We start from the raw sequence: 11,145 nt of genomic DNA, 5'->3' as shown, positions 1-11,145 counted from the left end.
ATTAGGGTAATAAAGATGCAACAGCTCAAAAACTCTAATTTCCTGCAAAGAGGAATATATACGTATAGATGGAGTAATGACAAAGTTCACATAACTGTATGAATTATGGGGCAGAGAAAGAAATAGATGAAAGAAGTCCAATTAATAAACAAGGGCTTCTTTGTTACTATTTTGATTAATTATAAAACAGTTATGAATATATCTTAATAATGATGAAAAACCACTAACAGAATTAAACACGGGAAGTCTGTTTTCTAAAGCATGGAGAAGATGAAAGTAAACAAAACAGCCTGTAGAACGGAAACCAAATGGTAAGCAAACAGAAACCAGAAAACAAGATTATCTAAGACCAAAAAAAAAAAAAAAAATTAATGACTATAGTTTAGACTTCCCTATTAAAAAGTTAAAGTGTATCAGATTGAATAAAAAATCATCCAAGGAGTTTTCATACTTTTAATAGAGAGATCTAAATAATTACATAAATAATAACAGCAGAGGTGGCAACTCGCACATATGGGACTAGAAAGGATCATTATAACAGTAAAAGAAAATACTGAGTACCTACAACAGAACAGCTTAACGTACATTTTTTAAAATTATTAAAAATATGGGAAATAACATTTTAAATACCAACTTTATGTATCTTGTTAAACATCACAACATTCTAAATAAACAGATAGACATAACAAATACCTCTTTTATATCAACATCTATATTGAGCTCTAAAAATAATTATAAGTGAACAAGGTAAAAAATATATAGATTTATCCTCTACACCTATTGGGAGACAGTTGTCCACAAATTTCTTGTATTTCTGCATATGTCTCCAGCAGACACACTGGATCCTTTAGGCTATCTCTCTGAGGATGCTCTTATAGAGGGACTCCTGTGTGACTTAGTTGGTTTGGCATCTGCCTTCCACTTGGGTCATGAACCCAGGGTCCTTAGATCCAGCCCCCCAATGGGCTCTCTGCTCAGCAAGGAGTCTGGTTCTTCCTCTCCCTCTGCCCCGCTCCCATTCATTCATTCATTCTCTCTTTCTAATAAATAAATAAAATCTTTTTAAAAAAATAGAAATAAGAAAAAAACAGAAAAAAGAAAAAATAGAAAAAAGATTTCTATTTATAGAAAATAACCTTGGAAGAAAGAGATATCTCCCTTTGGCTTGCTTACAGTCTTGGAAGATGGGGACAATGTTTCTTCAGAATGAAGGAAAGGCACGCTTACTGCCATTTTTTTAAATGATCAGTTTCTCTAAACTCAGAATTCTTCTTCTGTAACATATCATGATGTGTGTAGGTGTCACCTAGTTCTCTTTACCTTGTCCTATGTATATAACAGCATGGAGGGCTAACATAAAAATGATGATACTTGGGATGCAGGCTCAGCGGTTGGGCTCCTGCCTTAGGCTCAGATCTTGATCCTGGGATCTGGAATCAAGTCCCTCATCGGTCTCCCTGCAGTGAGCCTGCTTCTCCCTCTGCCTATGTCTCTGCCTCTCTCTCTCTCAGTCTGTGTCTCTCATGAATAAATAAATAAATCTTTTTTAAAAATGATGATACTCTAGCTACCACTACTGCTATGAGTGATAAAATATTTTCCCTGTGACCCAGGAATTGTATGTCTTCTCCCAACATTTATACAACCATGGAAGCTAATTTGTTAGTCATCAAGTGAGACAAATTCTCAAACTTTCATGATTCTTGACCTTACTAGTAACTTTCTTTCATATAAAATATACAAGAAGCATGAACGAAAATTGAGACAAAACCAAAAGTGAAATCAGTAATTCAAAGAAACCAAAATCATGCACCATATTAAGTGACAACAATAGAATGAAAAATATAAATTCTCCTATTACTTAAAACAAGGCTCAACCCCTTAGAAATGAAAATACTTCTCTGAAAAGCTATTTGACCACGGAAGATATAAAAAGTAATAAAAACACTAAAATAAAAGTGGCATAAAAAAGTGAATTCATATGTGTTAGTATTTTCTATGCATTGTGAAGAATGCAAATAAACCAAATTTTAGAAAAAGAAAGTAAGATCTATTTTTAAAAAGGAAAATTAGATAATAAAATTAACCAATTGAAAAAGAAAAGAAATAGAGAAAGAATAGAATAACAGCAAATGTCTAATAACACTATTAGCAAATATTAAATAAAATTATGTAATAAACACCATATAACAGTACTTTTAGAAGCAAATAAAATACCATAATCTGCCAATGATATCAAAAGAGGAAAAAAGTCAAAATATCTCCAAATAAATATGACTTTTAAAAATCACAAATAAAATCTAGAATTTGACCCTGAATAAAAAAATCATCAGGTAGGATTTACTTCAGGAATGCAAAAAAGAATCAATATTATATAACTTATTATTATAATATATTAAAGCATTAGGTCAATTAAGAAAAACATAATCACAATTTAAAATAAATATTTTATTTATTTATTCATGAGAGACAGAGACAGAGGCAGAGACAGAGGCAGAGGGAGAAACAGGCTCCATGCAGGGAGCCCCATGTTGGACTTGATCCTGGTACTCCACGATCATGCCCTGGGCGGAAGGCAGAGGCTTAACTGCTGAGCCACCCAGGTGTCCTGATAATCATAATTTTCTACCAAAGCATTGAAAATATTCAATCGTCACAACCGAAAACACCAATGGCATAGAATATGTCATCAATATCATCAAAAAATAGTCACTATGATACAGTTAATGGTTAAACCCATGGAAGACTGTCAATAAATGTGGAAAAAAACAATAATGATGTCCTTTTTAGAAGACTTTACCTGTTCAATGCTGGAAGACGTGTAATAGCTATCTATACAAGACACCGAGAACAGTGATTTATTTAAAGAAATTGCAAAATGACATCATATGAAAAACATATGCAATTATTTTATTTATTATAAGAGAAAATAAAAACAATAGCATGCCGATATGCAAGTAACAGCAAATGTGGAAATAAAGTTGAAGAGAAATTTCATCTATTATTGTAACAAAAAGATAACATCCCAAGGAACAATTTTAATAAAACACATTTAACAGATGAATAGTATTACAAATATTTTAGAGAGATATGAAGGACATATATGAGGGACTAAATATTTGACAGCTATTACCAAATTAATTGATAGTTTAATGCTATCCAAACAAAAATCAAACGTGATTCAAGGTAATTTAACAAAAATATGCTAAACTTCTCCCAGAAGAATAATCAGGTAAGAATAACAAAGAATTTTTTAAAAGAATGGATAGAAGAAGAACTAAGTCTTCCCATGCAGTAAGCATACTATAAAGCCGTAACAATTAGAGTATCATGGAACTGACACAAATACAGAAAGACCCTGCTCAATGGACAAAAAAAAAAAAAAAAAAGTTCCCAAACCAATCATTGACTCTCCTGGGGACAGTCGGCTAGTTGGTAATCATGGCACTGGAGATGGAATTGACTTTCAACCTCTATTTTGCACTATTCATCACCAATAATTTGCAACAGTCACATGGTGTACGCAAGAATTAAACCTTGGTTAATTTAAGCCACCGAGTTTTAGGCAATGCTTGTTAGCCAGCATAATGTAGACTATCCAAACCAAGAGTCATGCTCCAAGATACGGTCTTTATAAGTAGAGTTTATTATTGACTCATAATATAAGCCTAGATTTGAAATACCTTTACCTACATCCTAAGTAACAAGGGCCTTCAATGTCTTATGGAACTAGGGTGCAAAATTCTATGCTGCCAGTAGGTGTCATGATCTACACTATGCAGTGCAGGCTAAAAACAACAATAACAACAAAAAAACCCAGCCAGGGCGAAAGATTGACTAGCTGGGTGCCAAAGATAGGAAAGTAAAATAAGCATTCCTATTCATCAGGAGTTAACTCCAAGTAATATTTTTTAAATTGGTTCTCTATTTTATCAGTGGTACAATTTTTAAATTTTGTATATTGGTGTCCTTTAATAGAGAAATGTTAAAAAATAGTGTTTCACTGTCAATGTTTGATTGTCACACTGAACTTGATAACTGAGATGAGATTATTGAAGCCACTGTTAAATCATTTGAGTAATTCATGCACAATATTCAAAGTTTTTGTGCTCATATTTACAGCTATAACCCATTAACAATAACTTCCATTACAAATAACCAGCCTAAAATTCTTTTCTCCCTCCTCCAAACAGTGTCTCAGAGGCAAAGGAAACCTACCACGGATTCCTGGTGACCTTGCTTGTCTTTGTTGTTCCATACATGTTCATATATTTGCTAAACGCCTGTCAAGGAGCCAGACAGTGTGGGTCTGATATAGTAAATAAACAGCAGTAATGGTGGAAATGGAATGGATAGCTAACAGCCTGAATAGGGGCCATAATAAACAGCTATGAAACTGCTTTATGAAAGCAGACTCTACCCTGGAGGCACACTCAAGATACAAACCTACCCTTCTATCGTACAAAATTAGATACCGCCCTTGGGAAAACTTCCTGAAGACCACTGCTCTACACCAATTATCATCAACTTTATCTGTCTAAAGGCAAAGTAGCTGGAAGTTGTTCCTTCTCAAATACATGTTTTTCTTTTAACCTGATGTGTTTGTCTAAGGGCCTATTGGTGTTCTGTGGTGATAGATGCCATAGAAACATTTTGTTTTTTGGCCTAATTGGATGACTTTGGTTTCCAGAGCTGTCAGCTTGACAATTTTTGCAAGTGGTAAGTTCAAGCGAAATAAAATTTCTAAAATTAAAGATAAATTCTACAAAACATAAAAACAAGACTGTAAGTAGCCTTAAAGGTTTGAAGACTTTGTTCTAAACTATGAGGACCTCCTAATGGCTGGTTCAAAGAGCAGACCCCATCACATCGGTTTTAGGGTTAGGCATTTTAAGAAGCATTGGAAAAGTCAACAGTGTGAATAAGTATCTTTTTGTTCTTTCCTCTCCACCAACTCCCTCCTTACTGCTTTTTTTATTCACTCGCTTGTTTTTAAGATATTGTAAGCTGACTCAGATATATACAGATTTTTAAAAATAGCATCAATCACACAGAGCTAAGAAATGGTATTTGCTATGAATTTGACTCAGGAGGACAAAGATAAAGAAATGTTTTGTGAAGAAAACTGTGGTCAAAAACAAATATTTTTAAATGAAAAAAATTGGGAAACTAGTACCTAAGAATACAAAACATTTATTTTTATGTTCGAAATATTGCATAAAGGTTTTAAGAATTTGATTTCTGGAAAAACTATTAATTAATTATGCAACATTTTGGAGGATCACACGACTTTCTTACTGTTAGTAAAGATTTTAAATATTTTTTTTTAGTTTAGTTTATCTTTTTTTTTTTTTTTAAACTAAGCTCCACACCCAGCATGGAGCCCAACATGCGGCTTGAACTGACCACCCTGAGACCAAGACCTGAGTTGAGATCAAGAGATGGACGCTCAACCGAATAAACCATTCAGGTGCCCCATAAGTGAAGATTTTTTAAATGCAGGGTTTTTTTTTTTAACATTAACTTTGAAAAACTATAAATAACAATTTTTTTGCCTTGATTTTAGTAATAATCTGATTTTGCCATATCGATTATAGGAGATGCCGTCAGCATTTAAACTTTAGGACTTATAGAGGAATGCAAAGTGATTTCTTATGGGTGTACAGCATGCAAGCAACTGAGTTGATTTTGTGATTCTTGGAAGCAAACAAAGCAAAAAACCAAACCAAAACAAAACAAAAAACCCAAAACCATGCACTACAGGAGAAAGATTTTAGCCAGTGTCTTGGGTTATCTTTTTCTAGGTTGTGCTGAACAAATTGAAGAATTGCCTGCTTATTCAGATCCAAGCAAGTTGCGTTCCTCCAGGCAGATGCTATCTCAATTCATCATCTCTTCACTGCTAGCCTTTGCCAGGTACATGGAGTTTGAAACTCTCACTGGAGGCTTTAAGGGTCCAAGTTCTGCTCCTTCTGCTCACTGAGGTTCTCCCTCCCCACCAGCCTGTCACCCCCCCCCCCCACACACACACACACAACCTGCTTTGTATCGTTTTCTACAAATTCTAGAATGGGCGCAGAGCTGCCCTGAAGTCTGCCTGTCTTCTGCAGAGCTAAGAGTAAAAGAAAAATATTTACAATATTAGTCTTGTATTTTGTTCCGTTCTCAGATAAGTGATCCAATTTGGACACAATCTTTCTAAAAGTCGCCCCCACATTTTTTTAAGAGAAAGTATTTTCTATTTTCTTTTTTTGTATTTTCTTAATAATATAAAATAAGCTGTCTCGGGATCCCTGGGTGGCTCAGCAGTTGAGGATCTGCCTTTGGCTCAGGGTGTGATCCCCAGGGTGGGAGATGGAGTCCCACATTGGTTTCCCATAGGGAGCCTGCTTCTGCCTCTGCCTATGTCTCTACCTCTCTCTGTGTGTCTTTCATGAATGAATAAATTAAAAAAAAACTTTAAAAATAAAATAAGCTTTCTACTCTCTTATGTTGTTACTAGTAAGTGGTAAGCTACCCAATTTTACTGTAAAATACATTAGATATTCTAAACAGAAGAGATACATTTTTTTAGAACTGATTCTATGGACACATAACTTCTCATGAAATGGTGAATAATTTCTACACATCTGTTAAACGGTTGTAAATATATCCTTTTTAACTCCGAGTTTGAAATCATCATGTGTATAAAATCTGTTTAAATTCCTATAAGGTGAAGTGATGGCACACTGTTGAATAACAAGATGATGAAATTCAACCTCATAAGCCTTCAGATGAGTAATAGAAGGTTCATACCAAGTGAAAGGGAAAAGGAATTAAATAATCAATCAGTGATTCTCAATACCAGGAATGTTAGTGGGGAAAGTAGAGAAGAGCTTCCCCACTAGGAATTTGTCACAATATTTGGGGCAAGGTATAATAAGGGTACCTATTGATCCACATATATTTATAGGGCGCTCCTTTCGTTCCAATAAAAGGTGTTTTGTCTAGGACATTTTAGTACATACAGTGTGACAGCATCAAACAAATATTGAATATAATTGTACTAAATACCTTAGTTACCAAAGTATTTCTTTCTAAACTACTCCAGATTTGAGGTTTGGATTACCAGTACTGTAAATTTATATTTCATGACTGTCTATTGGAAATATAAATGTATCCATATTATGTGGACAAATACTTCATTCTGGATTGTTCTAGTGCACACAGAGGTGAACTGACTTGACAGTCAATACACCCCCATGGATTGCTTCAACATGATGTAGTACAACCTTGAAAATGGTTTTCATGACTATTATTTATATTATGTTGAATATAGAGGATTTAGAAATTATTTTTTAAGCTGAAAACTCTAGGCGTTAAAACAGTGAATTGGGACTAGGTAACACATGAAGGTGACACTATTTCTCACAGAACGTGGAGAATGATAGGGAGCTTTCCTGAACTTCAGGAAACTTCAGGAAAGTCTGGGTGACAAAGGGAGTCTTAAGCTGCCTCCATGGATACAGGCCTTAGTGGAGACTGATGTGATTGTATCTCATCCTTAGATGACCAGCTCTATCAGGGAAAAAGTGTATCAGCAGTCACCCAGCCTCCAGATAATCACCTACTCACCGAGGACTCCTTTCCTTTGTCAAGGAATAAGCCACAGATTAAATCTAGACAGGGAGACATAAGGTGAAGTCACCAGCAGAGTGCAGTGTGGCTTGAGCCTGTCCCAGCTAGGGAGTTTTTAAACTTCTGCAGGGCAGAAACTATCCCAGGCTACCCAGCACATGAGACATGTGGTGTAGGTTGGGGAGTAACCACACCTCTTTCATCAACATGTGAGAGGACAAGAGTTAGATGAAGTATGGAGAGGAACGTTCTGGATGTCTTAGAGACAGTCTCTCAATTCATCACCCAAGCAAAGCTGAGGCAGGGTAAAATGGCTCATGGAAAACTGGGAAGATCATGTTACATTCTGCATGCTGAACATAATCCCCTTCCCCAAGAAAGCCTCTGACATGGAAGACAGATACACAAACACTGCAAGAAAAGCAGCAGAGTGGGACGCCTGGGTGGCTCAGTGGCTAAGTGTCTGCCTTTGGCTCACGGCATGATCCTGGGGTCCCAGGATCGAATCCCACATTGGGCTCCCTGTGTGGAGCCTGCTTCTTCCTCTGCCTATGTCTCTGCCTCTCTCTATATATATCTCTCATGAATAAATAAATGAAATCTTTTTTTAAAAAGAATTTATTAAAAAAAAAAAAAGAAAGAAAAGCAGCAGAGTAAACCAGGATAATTCAGAGAATGGAAGAAAGCTTTTAAACAATATGTAAAGAGATAAGAAAAGCTTTTACATGTATGCAACAAAAGCAAGTGTCTATAGAAGAAACTATTAGAGAACACCCAGAAACTCCTGGAAACAAAAAATAGGACCAAATATTCAAAAGAAAGGCTGGAAGAAAAAACTAAAGGAATCTCCCATAAAATATATTTAAAAGAGAAAGAAAGTAGGGGACAGAGAATGTATAAAAATAAGAGAGGTAAGAAAATTAAGGATCATTCTGTGAGGTTCTACATCCAGAAAATAAGGAAAAAAAAAAAAAGAGTCCAACTTTTATCTTCTTCAGTTAAAGCTTAAATTACCTCATTAAAATGTGGATTTTTATTTTCCATTTAAATTTATTTTTACTTTTATTTTTAAAATATTTAATTTATTTATTCATGTGAGACACACACAGAGAGAGGCAAAGATATAGACAGAGGGGGAGGCAGGCTCGCTATGGAGAGCCTGTTGCGGTACTCAATCCCAGGACTCCGGGGATCATGACCTGAGCCGAAGGCAGATGCTCAACCACTGAGCTACCCAAATACCCCTTAGAATTTTTTTTTTTAAAGCTAAGCTATAATTACAAAAATCAGTTTTATATCATTTCCAACTTTACAAAAATAATTTATGGGTGGGGAATTTTTGAAGTGTAATAGGTTTTTAATATTTGTTGAGGGAACCATTTGAGAACTGGGAATAGCAGCACACATCCCCACCAGCAAGCAACTCAGGGTTAAACTATCTTACTGTTGATGATGACTTGTCCTTATCAAGAGCTGTGTAAACTTTGGCAAAGAACAGACTGAACTGGCTTGGATGACTGTTACTTACCAGTTGCCCTGTTGTGTGGCTCTTCCTGTCAGTTCTGGATGCTAAAAGGAAAACGCTGTCCCACACTCCTGTCCAAATTCCATGTTCGTTCTTTCTTTCTTTCTTTCTTCTTCTTTTTTTTTTTTTTTTTTTTTTTTGCATGACTCACTTCTAAAACTGAGCAAACATTTATTGAGCAATTGCTAGGATTATGACCTTGCCCTGGTCCTAGAGTTGAGCCATAGTCAACATTCTGTCCACATCATGAGCACCACCTCTCATGACAGAGTGCAACCTTTAGGTGCCTTAGTTCTCTCCTTCTTCTGACATCCAGCTGTGCCCATTTGTCCCTTCTAGCTGCTCGTCCCTTCCCTCCATCCTTGATGACCAGAACCCTCAAAAGACTCTTCCCTCAGCTGAAGACATCCCCAGATTCTAAGGTTCTAGTAGGCCTCAAAGGGATTGAAATTTCATACGGCTTGGAGAAGGTAGTTTTGGGATGCAAATACATGCTTATTATTTGCTGTCTAACAACTTTAGAAGTGAGAATATTCCCATTTCCAGCAAATACATTTTTGAAAAAGCTTCTCAATGATGATTCAAAATAATAGACCTCCCAGAAAGAAAATGCTTATTTATGATAATCACTCAGCTCTTTTGAGCTATGGAAAGAATGAATCATAGTGACATACATTATAAATTCTGTAATAAATGGGACTATTGTTGATTTTTTACATTCACTGTTGAAAAGGAAAACTTGGACTATAGCTTCCCAGATTGTATTGCAATGTAAGAAATCATCTATGGATGATTATGGTGTGTGTAACTGAATATAATTTTCTCAAATAGCTATGGATGAGCATGTGTTGCCTTTGTAATGGATGGATAAATATGTTATTTTTTAAATCTGTGGATAAGTGTGTGTGGGGGGGGGAGAATGATTTAATAAGCACAAAGCAGCTTGTTGCTTATGCCACATCATTAAAATGTGACTTAACTTTAGATACCAAATAATCATTCCTCTTGTGAGAGCTGAATCCACAGCCTTAAAGAATACCATATATTTATCTACGACTTCTCTCTAAAGAACTAAATAGGCTTTGTTGACATTATTTTCTAGGACCACTCAGCATTTTGTGAGGAAAGTGGAATTATTTAGGTTCTATAGGTAAGAAAACGTGTAAAGAAATTAAGTGGCGTATTTAAGTTTATTCAGCCAGCCAGAAATCTAGGAAGAGAACAATGGTCTCTTGAGTCCAAGAAATACTTTATCGACTCCCTAGAATTTCACTGGAGGAAAGGGCACAGACTCAGTATAAGCTTAGATACTAAATATGTTTTAGTATCCTCTAAACACTGACAGTTGTAATTTGGAACCTTCCAGAAGGTAGATCTTTGCTTTTAAAAGGACATAAGGGCAAAAGTTTGGCACAACTAATGTTACCAAAGTTTTCGAAATGATTTGTTTTATTTTCTGAAGACACATTTATCTTGAGGAATAGGCTTTCTGATTGTTAAGTAATCCAAAGTGCTGCTGTTATCTCATAAATACCCGTGGTTTCCATGCAGAAGGTAGGTTTCTTGAATATCATGCAAATTATATTTTCTAAAATACAGTGGATGTTTAAGCAGGACTCTGAAATTAGCTATGAAATCTTGACTCTGGGAACACATAGAAAGTGGCTTGAGAAATGACAGAAGTCAGGTTACCTGGAGAAAGGTTCTAAATGAAAGAAGTTTTAGTCCTGGTCTTGCAGTTAATCAGCTTATGAGCTAATTCAAAAATGAATTTGTTTTCCTATATTAAATCAATACCCTAATATTGAAGATAGTTTCCTACTAATACTTCATATTCTCAGATGTTTTTATGCACCTTGTAAAACCACCAAATATTTATTATTTTGTCAGTCTGTAGAATATTCAGCTATTACTACCTACATTAGAGGTTTTGTGTCCCTCTATAAAATTTGGGTGTCTCAAATAAAACTCTGATTAAAAGCCTTGTTTGTTTTAATTGCAGA

This window comes from Vulpes vulpes, chromosome 13 (genome assembly GCF_048418805.1).
Source record: "Vulpes vulpes isolate BD-2025 chromosome 13, VulVul3, whole genome shotgun sequence".
Lineage (NCBI taxonomy): Eukaryota > Metazoa > Chordata > Mammalia > Carnivora > Canidae > Vulpes > Vulpes vulpes.
Note: the sequence above shows the minus strand (reverse complement) of the source record.